This window comes from Eutrema salsugineum, unplaced genomic scaffold (assembly GCF_000478725.1).
Source record: "Eutrema salsugineum unplaced genomic scaffold, Eutsalg1_0 scaffold_6, whole genome shotgun sequence".
Lineage (NCBI taxonomy): Eukaryota > Viridiplantae > Streptophyta > Magnoliopsida > Brassicales > Brassicaceae > Eutrema > Eutrema salsugineum.
Window position 1 is genome coordinate 11,905,302 of NW_006256547.1, and position 12,764 is coordinate 11,918,065.

Below are 12,764 nucleotides of genomic sequence, written 5' to 3' on the forward strand. Positions count from 1 at the left end.
CCGGAGTGAACATTGGTCCAAGAGCTTCTTTTCGATCGTTTCAATATGCTGCAGAGATGAGCCGTCCAGGGAACCTTCCACTTCCCAAGATCTGAAAGTTACTTCACCAAAGTTAGAGATATTTGAGTGCTCTTTCCACTGAAGTTAGAATCATACCATTTGGATCCATATCCAGGAAGTTACGCTCCCATGAATGCAAAGTGGTCCGATTGCGACTTAGGCATGCGAGATGGCCGAGCAGAGAACTGAACCGCAGAAAGACTCGCGGTTTACACCGACTTGAGCCTACGACTTGGGACTAAAGATGACCAACTCGCACACATATTATCTCCAGAATTCGTCCTGGTTGTGCGAGTTGAAGAGAAGGAAGCCTGAACAGCACAAACACTCGCTGTTTACACCTAGATAGGCATGCGACTGAGGCTGAAGGATTTAAGGCTCACAAGGCTGTTTCTATGGCTGTGCGACTTGGGCCTCCGACTTGGGACTAAAGATGACCAACTCGCACACATATCCTCTCCAGAATTCGTCCTGGTTGTGCGAGTTGAAGAGAATGAAGCCTGAACAGCACAAACACTCGCTGTTTACACCTAGATAGGCATGCGGCTGAGGCTGAAGGATTTAAGGCTTACAAGGCTGTTTCTATGGCTGTGCGACTTGGGCCTGCGACTTGGGAAGCACCTGACGATGTTGCACACGTGAGACATGACCCATTTGAAGCCAGGTCAGTACCCAGTTTGTCCTGGGCTGACCCATCCCATAAAACTTAGTATAAAAATTTTTTTGGGAGAAAACCCTAAAAACCTTATCTTCTCTCTTAGTTTCTCTCTTGTTTTCTTTCCTTTTCAGTGCAAAAACGTTTTTGATTAAGAGATATATTGAAGATTTAATCATCTAAAAGCTGTTTCTTATCATTGCATCCTCTCATCTTAACTTCTAATCATGATCAACATCACCTCTTGCAAAGGAAATGGTGTGTTCATCATGATTAGTGAGTAGTCTTTTTTTAAGCTTTTAGGTGTGTATATTAGGGTGCTTAGATGTAGATTAATGATTGTTTAAGCTTAGATTCTCTTGTCCTTTCCTTAGTTAGCTAAACCTAATGCTAGCTCTCTCATTATAAGCTTGATCTAGAACTTAGGCATTTCTCCACCCACAAGGTGTTTGATGAAATGCCTGAATGAGCTAACTTAAGGGTTTATGCCTTTTTCATCATGGGAATGATTGTTAAATGCATGAATGACATATTAGAACTGTTTCTTAATGCTCATTGATTCATATTTCATAAATGATGATTTGGTTTGAAAATGAATTAGTGTAGAGGTTAATGCATTCATGAGAGGATTAATCTGGATTAGAGTTATAAGTTAATTGGAATTTTAGATCATGTGATGCTTGCTTAATCTTTCTGTATAAGATTCAGTCTTTCTTAGCTCTTATTTTGATGCACAAAGAGGCTGTCTGGTCATTTTAAACTTGGAACCTTATGCTTGTTGATTGCTTATTCATCTAATGGGAATTAGTCTTGATTTGGTAATTAACAAAGGGATTTTTGTCATGAGAATGAATAAATCTGATTTGGAAGTCTAGACTAAAGAATTGCAAGTGTTGCATTGTTTGCTTAGCATCATGAATTCACATTTAAAGCACCCTAATCAATCATCACATCTAGAGGTTTAGCTTTATCTTTTTTTTGAATTTGAGTCTATATTTTGTTTGTCTTGTTTGCTTGTTTAATTCTTAATTACTGCTTGTTCTTGTTTGCTTTATGTTTTTAGATCACCTTGTTACCAACTCATCTGCTTATTAGACTTGAATTAAGATAGCTCCTCATAGTTCTAGTGTCTAGAATCTCTCCATTTGGATTGATACCTCAAGTACTACAATGACATAAGTAGTTGAGGAATTGATCAAGGATTGAAAAATTCCTACTATCAAGCTGATGGTGGACTACGAGTCGGACGTATGACAGGAAGAGCGCCGTTTAAACGAGCGGCAACAGCTAAGGGCAAGCTGGACGAGAAGGCTCTCTAAGCCGACTTGAACAAAGCCACTTCTACGGCCGCTCGTTTGATAGACAAGACTTTTTATGGTCTCAGGGCTATCAATCCCCTTGTCAATGTAGCACAAAGAGGTTTATCAATCCAGATGTGGTGTTAGACACTAAACTATGTGATCAAGTTCTTAATTCAAGCAAACAAGAGTGATTTTTGTTAACTAATGACAACTAACAAACTTAAACAGGTTTAAAGACAAATGACAATGATAAATGATGTGAATATGATATGATGGAGGCATGAGATTCTAGACATGATAGTTGATTAGGGTGCTTTGGTGCTAAACTAGAAATGCTAATGACAATGATGAGACATGATTCAAATGATTAAGAACTCTAATCTAGGTTAATCCTCTCATGAAGGTATTAACCCCTATACTAATCCATTTTCAAACCAAATTCCCATTTGTGAAATATGAATCAATATGCATTAATAAACAGTTCTCAATGATCATTCAAGCAAAGAACAATACATCACCATGCAGAAATATGCTTAAACCTCTAATACAACTCTTTCAGAAATTTCATCAAACACTTTTGGTGCATGAAACTCCCAGAATCTAGATCTCAAGTGATTATCAAGGATCTAGCATAGAGAACAGTTGTTTAGAGAAATGAATCAATGAATCTAGCCCTAAGCATTCCTAATCAAACACTTTAGCACCCTAACCTACACATCTAGAACCTCATTAAGGTGACTACTCACTAATCATGATCAACACACTAGATCCTTTGCAAGATGTGTTGTTAATCATGATTAGAAGTTTGATTTGATGATAAGAAATGATGAACAAGATGGAAAGAAACTTCAAAATCGATATTAAGCTCTCTAAAACAAAGTGTATTCAGTAGGTTTTCACAAAAGGGGAAAGAAGACTAAAAGTAGATTCCAGGTTCTCTACAAATTAGGTCTAAAAACCTTATAAAGGAGGCTTGGGCAAACCGGGTCAACCCGGAACAAACCCGGTACTGACCCGGCCTTGGTGGGCAAAGATGGGTTTGCCACGGTCTGGTGTGTTCTTGGTGTGACCGTGGCAATCCTGACCGTGTCAAAGTCTTCACTTGTGTTCTTGATCAAGCTTCGTCTGGAACCCGTGGCAAGTCACCGTGTCAAACGCCGAAGATGTGTAAAGGTTGCCATGGTCAACCAGCTTTCAAATGCACTTGGTTTGGAGACATTCCAACGGTTGGATCTCAAGATATTTCATTAGCCCCGGAGCCATTCGAAGTCGGTCAGCAACTCACCCGACCGCGGCCAACAAGCTATTTGCCGCGGTCAGAAGCTTCCCGATCGCGGCCAACAAGCCAATTGCCGCGGTCACAACACTCCCGACCGCGGCAATCAACCTCCGACTTAAAGCCCACTTATCTGAAGCCCAAAGTCATTCCCAGCCTCAATTCCGGAACCCTAGAGACCATGGAGTATTGGAGACTATAAATACATGTCATTTAGGTCGTTTTTAGACACAACCCTTCATACTTTACAGAAACCCTTTTTCTTTAGCCGTTTTTATGAGATTTTTGTAGAAGATTGTTCAAGTCCGAGTTCTTCAATAGAGAAGCTTTCTTTATCTCTTTTCTTTACTGTTTTTCATTACTTTTATTAAAACCAATGATGATGTCGAACTCAGCCATGTCTGAGTAGATCCCGAGTTGGGCTTAGGGTTCCCGAAAGGGGCTCTCATAATCGATTAAGACATCTAGGTTTATAGATCTGGGATTTCGACTTGTTCTCTATTTATTCTTGTTCTTATTGCATGTATGCTTGATTGATCACCTAGTATCTGATCTAGATAGTTAGTGTTGCGAAAGTTTTCATTAAGTATCAGCCCTAGAATGAAACAGGCGATTTTTCCGTAGGAGTGGAAACCTACCTGTGGCGAGATCGTGAGTATTGATGAGTCTTGTGCAGCTCTTGCGTTCTCTCCCTTCCAGGGCCAGAGTGGATACCTACTGGTCAGGGTTGCGAGAAACAGTTGGTTATGATCACGACAGTGACGTAGTCATACCGCCGTACTCTAGCTCTAGAACCCATATATTGTTATCTGTCAATCCCAATCTATCTACCTTAGTGTTAAAACCGATTATGATCCCTTAGAGTTCCCAAAAGCTCAGCGTTTTTAGCCATAGTTTACAATTCCATCAATTTTTACTTGTTTTCTTAGACCTGCATTTCAATTTCCTTAGTTCATTATTTATTTGCCTTATTTACTTTTCATGCGATATCTTACTTGCTTTATTAGTCTTTCATTCGATATTTGCCTATTCTAATTGCATTCCATTCGATTTTTTTACCTTCTTTTTAGGATAGATTTATTTGCTTCCTTTTGTTTTAGTTTAATTCGAAAGAAAACAACCAACCTTTAAAACCAATTTAGTCTAGACATAAAGTTAAAAACCGTAGAAGAATACCAGGCACACAAATCTCTGTGGATTCGATCCCTAAATACTACAACTGATTAGCTGTGCACTTGCGGCTTTCAATTGTTTTGTTAAGGGTAAAACTTGTTCCCTCACGTAGTTGACACGAGCATCGCATCAAGTTTTTGGCGCCGTTGCCGGGGATTTATTTCGCTGCCTTTTGCTATTTTTCTTGTTTTAACTTCTGTTCTAGACACCTGATCTCTAGTTCTTTCTTAAAGTTTTTCTGAACTATCTTTCCCTTCTTTTGTTTTTCTCTGAATTGCATGAATACCAGGCGTAGACCTGCAGGAGACATTCCAATTCTAGACGAGATACACAGACACGAAAGCGAACTTCGAAGACTTAGACGAACGCAAGGAATGGCCAACGACAACCAGCCTGGAGATCCTATTAATCGAAATTTAAATATGGACCAAGACGGGTCCGAACATGGAGAAAACGAAGAGAATGATCACATAGAAGGTGATCATGCTCGACAAGATCGAGAGGAGGATGAGGTTCTTCCAAGAAACCACCAGAACCGAGAGAGAGAGAAGGACGTTAAGGCCTTGATCCACCTATCAATGTAGCCGATGGTGAGCACCCAGAAATGCAGCCGAATGAACGCGTTCACCGCCCCATTCTACCAGCAAATCAACACCGAAGACAAGCTAGGAACCATCGCATAACTGATTTTGATGCACCTACTCAAAATTTTCAGAATCGATCTGCGATTCAAGTACCATTTCCAAACCGGAATGAGTTTGAAGTCAAGCCACAAATCATCTCATTGGTGAAGCAAAACCAGTTCCATGGAGTTCCTTCTGAGCACCCAATGGACCATATCGAGATTTTTGAAGAAATTTGCAGCATGATGAGAACAAACCAAGTTCCACCTGACTATTTAAAGTGTAAGTTGTTCCCTTTTTCATTAGCAGGTAAAGCTCACCGTTGGTTGAAGTCTTTGCCTGCAGGATCGATTACTAATTGGGAAGAATGTAGAATTGCTTTCCTGAACCACTTCTACACTAAGTCAAGGTCGAACAATTTGAGAATGAAGATCTCAACCATTCAACAAGGGCCAACTGAATCTTTCTATGAAGCTTGGGAACGTTTTAAGGAGTATGAACGTGATTGCCCTCATCATGGATTTCATGGATCAAGCCTGCTGAGCACATTTTACCGAGGTTTGCAACCAAAATACAAACTTTCACTTGATACAGCTAGCAATGGAGATTTTGGGCAAAAGACGATAACCCAAGGAAGAGCTCTCATCGAAAATTTGGCTCAAGCCAATAGCAATGACTGTCCTGAATACAATCGATCAATGAAGCAAGCCGGAACAGACAACAAGGAGATAACCGAGTTGAAGAACATGGTGAGCCAGCTTCTGAAGAGCAACAATCGCCCGATCCATGCCTGTGAAACCAACAATGGCGCAGAAGAGGAAGGACCTAGTGATATCGATCACATTAATCAAGCATTTCAAGAAGAAGATGTGAACTACGTAGGAGCACTGGTGCCATACCAAAATCGCTCCAACAACAACTTCAACAACAACTTCCGGAATGCAAATTACAACAATCTCTCTTACCGCAATCCAAATGTGGAGAACCCTCAAGATCAGTACTACCCACCTCAGCAAAAATCATTCCAAAACAAGTTTCAAGGTGGAAACTTTGGAGGAATAGTACCATATCAACCGCGACAGCCATATAACTACCAAGGTACGGGTTTTAACAATCAATTTGTACAACAGCAGGGAGTCAAGACGAACCAGCTAGCTTCACAAATCGGTAGACTTGAACAGTCAATCCAACAGCTCGTTATGACGAACGAAAAAGCATCTAAAGACGTGAACGTGAAAGTGGACTGCATGTACAATGATCTGAATGGTAAGTTTGAATCTTTATCTTCGCATGTAAAAAAGTTAGATGTGCAAGTCGCCCAAACAGCCGACTCTATGAAGAGGCAAAGTGGAGTTCTTCCAAGAAGAGTTGAAGATAACCCTAAGAAGTTTTGCAACGCCATAACCACATTGCCCGAAGAAGAGTCCAGAACCGATGGAAAGAAAGAAGAAACCCCAATCTTTGTACCACTGTAAAAGGATATCGATCCCAAGCAGCCACCGTTTAAGGTACCCGAACGATCACCGTTTCAAAGGCTTACCAAAGCCGATGATCCAGACGTTTTGTTTTCCAGTGTTTCATTTCAGGAATCAAGTTTACAGACTGCTTGTGCGATTCCGGAGCCAATGTCAACATCATGTCTAAGACATTTGCCGAAAAATTGGGCATAAAAACCTTAAGGACATCGACGGTTAAGGTTATCTTTGGAGATTCATCTCAAAAAGATACTGAAGGGGCGATTCATGATCTACAAGTTCTAGTGGGAGATAAGATTGTTCCAGCAGATTTCCAAGTCCTGGAGATGGATAAAGACAAGGAGAGGCCACTCATTTTCAGGAGACCATTCCTAGCTACAGTAGGAGCAATAATCGATCACGCAAACCGGCATGCTGTTTTCCTCAATGTGGACAGAAAAAGGTAGTATCCTACTATCTTAGATGAATTTCCAAGCAAAGGAAACAGGCCAAAAGAGAAAGAAAAGGAGAAGCCGAAAGCTTTTGCAAAGATCAAGATCATCATTCCACCGGATGCAACAGAAACTAGTGAGGACCAAATCCAGGAGCTGATCGAAAATACAAAAAGGGTTCTGAACAACATTAAAGTCCGAAAGAAGAGTAAAGGTAAGAAGACTTCTCCTCAAGGAGAAGAAGTAAAACCTCCAGCAAACGGAAGTGATAAAGGCACATCAAGTGGAGTGCCATTTAAATCAGCCTGATTCCTAATGCTTACGTCGAGCTAAACGACTTAAAACAAAAGCGCTTAATGGGAGGCAACCCATTTAGGTACTCTTTCTTTTAGTTTTATTTTCCTTTTTAGAATTTATGCTTTCTTTTTCTTTTTAAGTTTTAGATATTTTATAATACAAAAACACAAAAAAATCAGAAAATTAGAAAAACCAAGAAGAAAAAGAAGTAGGTTTTTAGCTGCTCGGCCCAGCAAAGACGAGAAGATTGGACAATAGGCCGCATGAGGAAGACCCGCGGTCGCAACTGACGGAACCGCGGCCAAAGGTGCATCGACCGCGGCACCGTGAATGTGACCGCGGCCGAGCCCTCAGCCACCGCGGTCGCGCGTCTCCTGACCGCGGCCGTTGGTCGTTGAGGAGACGCCGCGGATTCCTGCCATTTTTCGGTATTTCCCGGTTTTGCCTGGTGATTTCCCGGTGTTGCCTGGTGTTGCCTGGTGATTCCCGAAATGTTCCCGGTAAAACCCGAAAAGATCCTCCGTAAGTTTTAAACTTTCCTAATGTGCAAACAAGAAAAAGTAAGTTCCCGTAAACTTAAAAAAAAAAAAAATTCCAGAAATTTTCCGTTTTTGCTTCAAAAACGCTTTTTAAAGAAAAGAAACAAACTTTTTGGATCAAAACTCTTTCTTCTCTTTTCTTCCAAAAGACTTAGAGATTTAGGAGAAAGAACACATTTTTCAATTCTTTAGCTTTTTAAGAGATTTTTGGCTCAAACCTCAATCTTTTTCAAAGCTGATTTCAATTCTGCCATCAATTCTCTCTTTCCAGCAAGGTATGAACCTCAAACTCACCATTCTTACTCGATTTTGAATTTAGGGTTTTCTTTAAAAACCCAAATATTGGTCTATCGATGGTGGAAATAGCTTAAGAATGATAGATTATCCATTTAGGTTATCTAAAAATCGATTTTAGCACCTAGCTTAAGAGGAATTGAGATTTTTGAAATTTGGATTCTACATGCTTAATAAAAATCGAATTTGGAACAGCAAAATTGATGAATTTTGATTTGGTCTTGTGTGATTAGTGATTAGTATTGGGTAATCTTTAGAATTCACATGGAAATTGCTCTTAAAAACCGATTTTTAGAAGATTTCTATGTTGAGAACATCAAAAATCCGAATTTAGTCATGAACTACTTGATTTCTCTGATTTAATATCAATTTTGTTTGCTCATAGTTTTAATTAATCTCTTTATACTAGTATTAGTATAACAGATCTTAATGTGTTAAAATTAGCATCCAAATTCACTCTTTTTCCAAGAATCATTTCATTTTGCAGAAAATGGACGAAACCAGATCCCGAAGGAGCCGTCGAACTGGTGGCAGCTCCGATGACATACCCGACGATGCTACTCTAGGAGAGTACATGCTGAACCAAGCCAGACCGAGAAGAAGAAGCTATGTGATGAGATTGCTCCAGCACTCGAGGGAAACACGAGCACCTCCCGAGCCACCACAGATTCGATACATTGGGAGGGAGACAAACCCGAGAGTGGACTTTGCAAGGCGTTTCAAGAAGCTGAACATCAAACCCACGCCTTGCATTGATTATCATACACTCGAGATGCTTGGAATCAGAGATGATGTGATCTGGTACATCGATGCACTTAAGTTGAGTTCCTACTTGGAGCTGAGCCTTCCGACTTATCCTAAGCTAGTCCGTGAGCTTTTAGCGACCGTTACACTCCACCACACAAAGAGGGGGAACCCCAGAGCATCAGATGGCATCTTGTCATTCTCTATCCGCGGACAGCCTTATTCTCTCACTATTTCCGAGGTTTGTGAAGCTCTTAAGCTTCCATACACTGATGGCATTTACCTTGAAGATGAACCTGATCTTAACCTGTGGAGAGAGATGGGTCATGGAGCTTATGATAGTGGGAGATCTAAGTCAGCCCTTATTAGCCACCCAGCAGTGAGAGTTGTGCACAAACTCTTAGCACACACGATCTTCTCTAGAGCCAACATGGGAGGTGTTTTGAAGACTGAGCTCATTACACTTCAGATCCCATTTATGGACGACCCACGACTTGCCTGCTTTGCCTGGATCATAGCGCAGAATATGGTAAAGGTGAAGCATGATTTACATGGTTGCGATGACGCTACTCCAGCTTTCGGGAGTGCTATTACAGCGATACTACAGGCTGTAGGATTCGATTTCTCATCTGATGATCCAATTCCCGATGTCTGGTATGATCTACTTTATCTCTCTCGCGATCACACTATCTCTCGTGCCGCTTTCGATCCAGACAGGTTTGGTTACAAGTATTGCACTGGCACTGAGGCGCACCGAGTCCGCTTACCTTCAGCATCTATCCCGAGATTGAGCAACGGAGGACGCCCTCGATGGACTCCGGAATCCGATGATTTTTTGCCATCCGTACCTCGTCTACCATTCACCATTGGCCAGTACATAGTGGCCAAGGCGAGGCGTGATGAAGCTGCGGCCCGTGCTCATTTTCAGCCATCTATTCCGACCGGCCACACCTCATCATCTACATCATCACACACTCATTCCGATCTGGAGCGCAGAGTTGAGAGACAGGGACGACGCTTTGAGCGCGTTGTCACCTTCTTACAGGAGCAGCACCAGTTCGCAGACGACACTTCGGAGGATGAGTGATTGATCAGCACTTCACTACCATCACGGTTCTATCATCATTTTCTTTTCTTTTATCTTATTTTATTTCGCTTTTATTCAGCATCTTCTCACCAACTTTTTCACACTGGGGACAGTGTGATTTAAGTCTGGGGGAGGATGTCTATCCGTACTAATTATTTTCCTGCTTTTGCTTTTTAATTTCAAGTACTTTTTAAATTTTAGTATGTAACCTATTCGACATTAAGTATTTTTCAGGAATGTTTGACGCAAAACTATGATGATTTAGACTTGCACGCTTCTACACTATGCATAATAGCTCATTTGTGGTTAGCACTAGACTAGGCGGTAGCTAGAGTACTTGCACTACGAACTCCCACCAGAGGATTTCTATTCATGGAGATTCTTTCTGACAGGATATACTAGCTCATTTTATTTGGAATTAATATTGATATCTAATTTTCTCATCATTGATTTTAGGCAGGAATCGACATACACATCTAGGACGTCTTTTACCATCACTTTTACCACTATTTGTCGTCCTAGATGACCAGTTTATCTTTATCTGGTACCATACCCTAAACCCGAAACCCTTGTTTTCAATCCTCATGCATTCTCTCTTTAGTTTATATCAGCAGATATGTGCAAAAACATCGGAGAGAAGAGGAGCGACGCAGTTTTCAGTCACTCACGAAGAAGACTGAATGAAATTGGGAAGGAAGAGTATCAGAAACATCATGAAGCTTTACAAGACAGATATTGACTGGTAATTTTGAGCTCTCTAAGACTCTATATCTAAAGGTGTTCCCTTTCTGTAAAAAAAAAAAAAAAAAAAAAAAAAAAAAAAAAAAAAAATAACGTGAAAAGAGAAAGGGAAACAAAAAGCCTAATGAGTCTTAGATTGTCGAAATTTGTGGAGCAATGAGCAACCACTATTCATTTAAGGAGCTATTGTTTTGAAAGATTTATAAAAATCTAAGTCTGGGGGAGTTTGGAGAGAACCTGAGGAAGAAGACCAGGAATCTATGTCAAGAAGGAAGTGACTGAAAACTGTGGATACCAACAGCTTCACTCTCTCTTGCGGTTTTGCATAATGTCCTGCATCCTCCAGATCTTCAGGTAACCCTTAAACACTTTAAGCCATACCCCCACAATAATCCTTCTTTACACCTAGCCTAGATTGCCTTGCCTAGATTTTCTTTGATGAGAACCACCGAGATTTTTAATGAATGTTAAGAGCTAGTTGACTGGAAGTTAGATCTTAGTGCATAGATTTCTGCATGACGGATTAACGGACTAGTTATGCCTGTATTGCTAGTGAGAATTTTCTAGGCGATTCCCGATTGATGCATACTGATTGATATTGGTCTAGAAGTTTGGTCTCTGAGATTTTGTTTAGTTCCTGTGTCTTCAAACCTCTCGCCGAGATTTAGCCTTTGTTTTGTTTGAGGACAAACAAAAAACTAAGTCTGGGGGAGTTGATAACACCGGATTTTGACCATTTTTATGGATCATTTTAATATCTTTTACAGGTGTTTTTACTCCATTTTCAAAGGTTTTTAAAGAATTTCTATGTTTCCGGATTTTAAAAGACTTCTCAGGTAATTCGGGATAAAGAGGCACAAAATGGAACAAAAAGACTCTTTTGGATAAATGTAGACCGTCAGAACTCTCATGGAGAGACGAAGACCTTCTCACCGTCTGATCACCCTCAAAATTGGACAACTTATAAAAAATCTTGACAGTTGTGATGTGAGCATGGAAAGCATGGAGAGCTTGGAGCATGGAACTAAACCGCAGCTTGAACCCGTGGAGCTTGGAGCTGAAGATGATGAAGCATTGATCGTCCCCAATGGTCCCATGACAAGGTCTAGAGCAAAAGAGTTCAATAAAGTCATCAACAACCATCTACTTACCATTCAGGCCAGCCTTAGAAGTGAAGCTTGTCCAGCCACATTGGTTGTGATTCAAGCCGTCTAAGCGATGACAATGGAGGTGTGTGGACTTGTGCTCTTTTTTCCCTCCTCTTGGTTTTGTCCCAATGGGTTTTCCAAGAGAGGTTTTTAACGAGGCTTGGCCACATACTTCTTACCTCAGCCCATTGTCATCATTCGGCCCTCTTCTCTTCTTGTTTCAATTTGAATTTCCTTAGTGTTATTTCTATCTTCTTTCTATTCAAATTTGGTCTTTATGTGCATGATTTTTCGAGGCATGTCTCTTAAATTCTATGCCTGACCGAAATGACTCTTCTCCTTCTTCCCCCTTCTCTTTATATTCTGTACTTGACTCTTCATTCTATTTTCATCAAATTTCTTATTTCTAAAACTCTCTCTAGTTGTTTGATCCGAATAGTGTGTAATATCTATTCAACTTGATTCTTCTCTTGGTGTGTAATATCCTAGAAGAATTAAGCATCGAAAGTCTAAGGAACATCCGCAGTCCTTAGAAGTTTCACTTCACCCCCATCGTTCAGATCATTCACCAAACCAAATCATCACTTCCGCATCACCAATTCAACCACACGAAGAGCATCAAGGGGCAGGACTCATTCATCACGATCAGGAGTCTATCAGGTGGTATCAGAGCTGCTTCGTGCAGGTTGTGTCGATCTGAATCAAAAAGATTTCGTTTGTGACTTTTCATTATCAATCAAAACGTTTTGAGAAAACTGTGTTATTATCTGTTTCCGAGCACCAGGTTGTTAGAATTGTTTAAAATCGAATACTGATCCAAAAATCGTGGTAGTTGAAGAGTTATTCCTTTGTTTGATCCATTGTGTTGCGATTTCTTCCAAAGAACACTTGACTGGGGTTCTTTTGTGTTGATTTTCAGG

General features: G+C 40.6%; 1 non-coding gene across 1 annotated transcript; it reads right to left on the bottom strand.

Annotated features, from left to right (window-relative positions):
- Positions 1–5,504: 5,504 nt before the first annotated feature.
- Positions 5,505–5,611, bottom strand: LOC112083674. The gene has a single exon (XR_002897810.1). It is a non-coding gene; the product is annotated as a small nucleolar RNA R71 (small nucleolar RNA).
- Between the last annotated feature and the right edge of the window lie 7,153 nt (positions 5,612–12,764).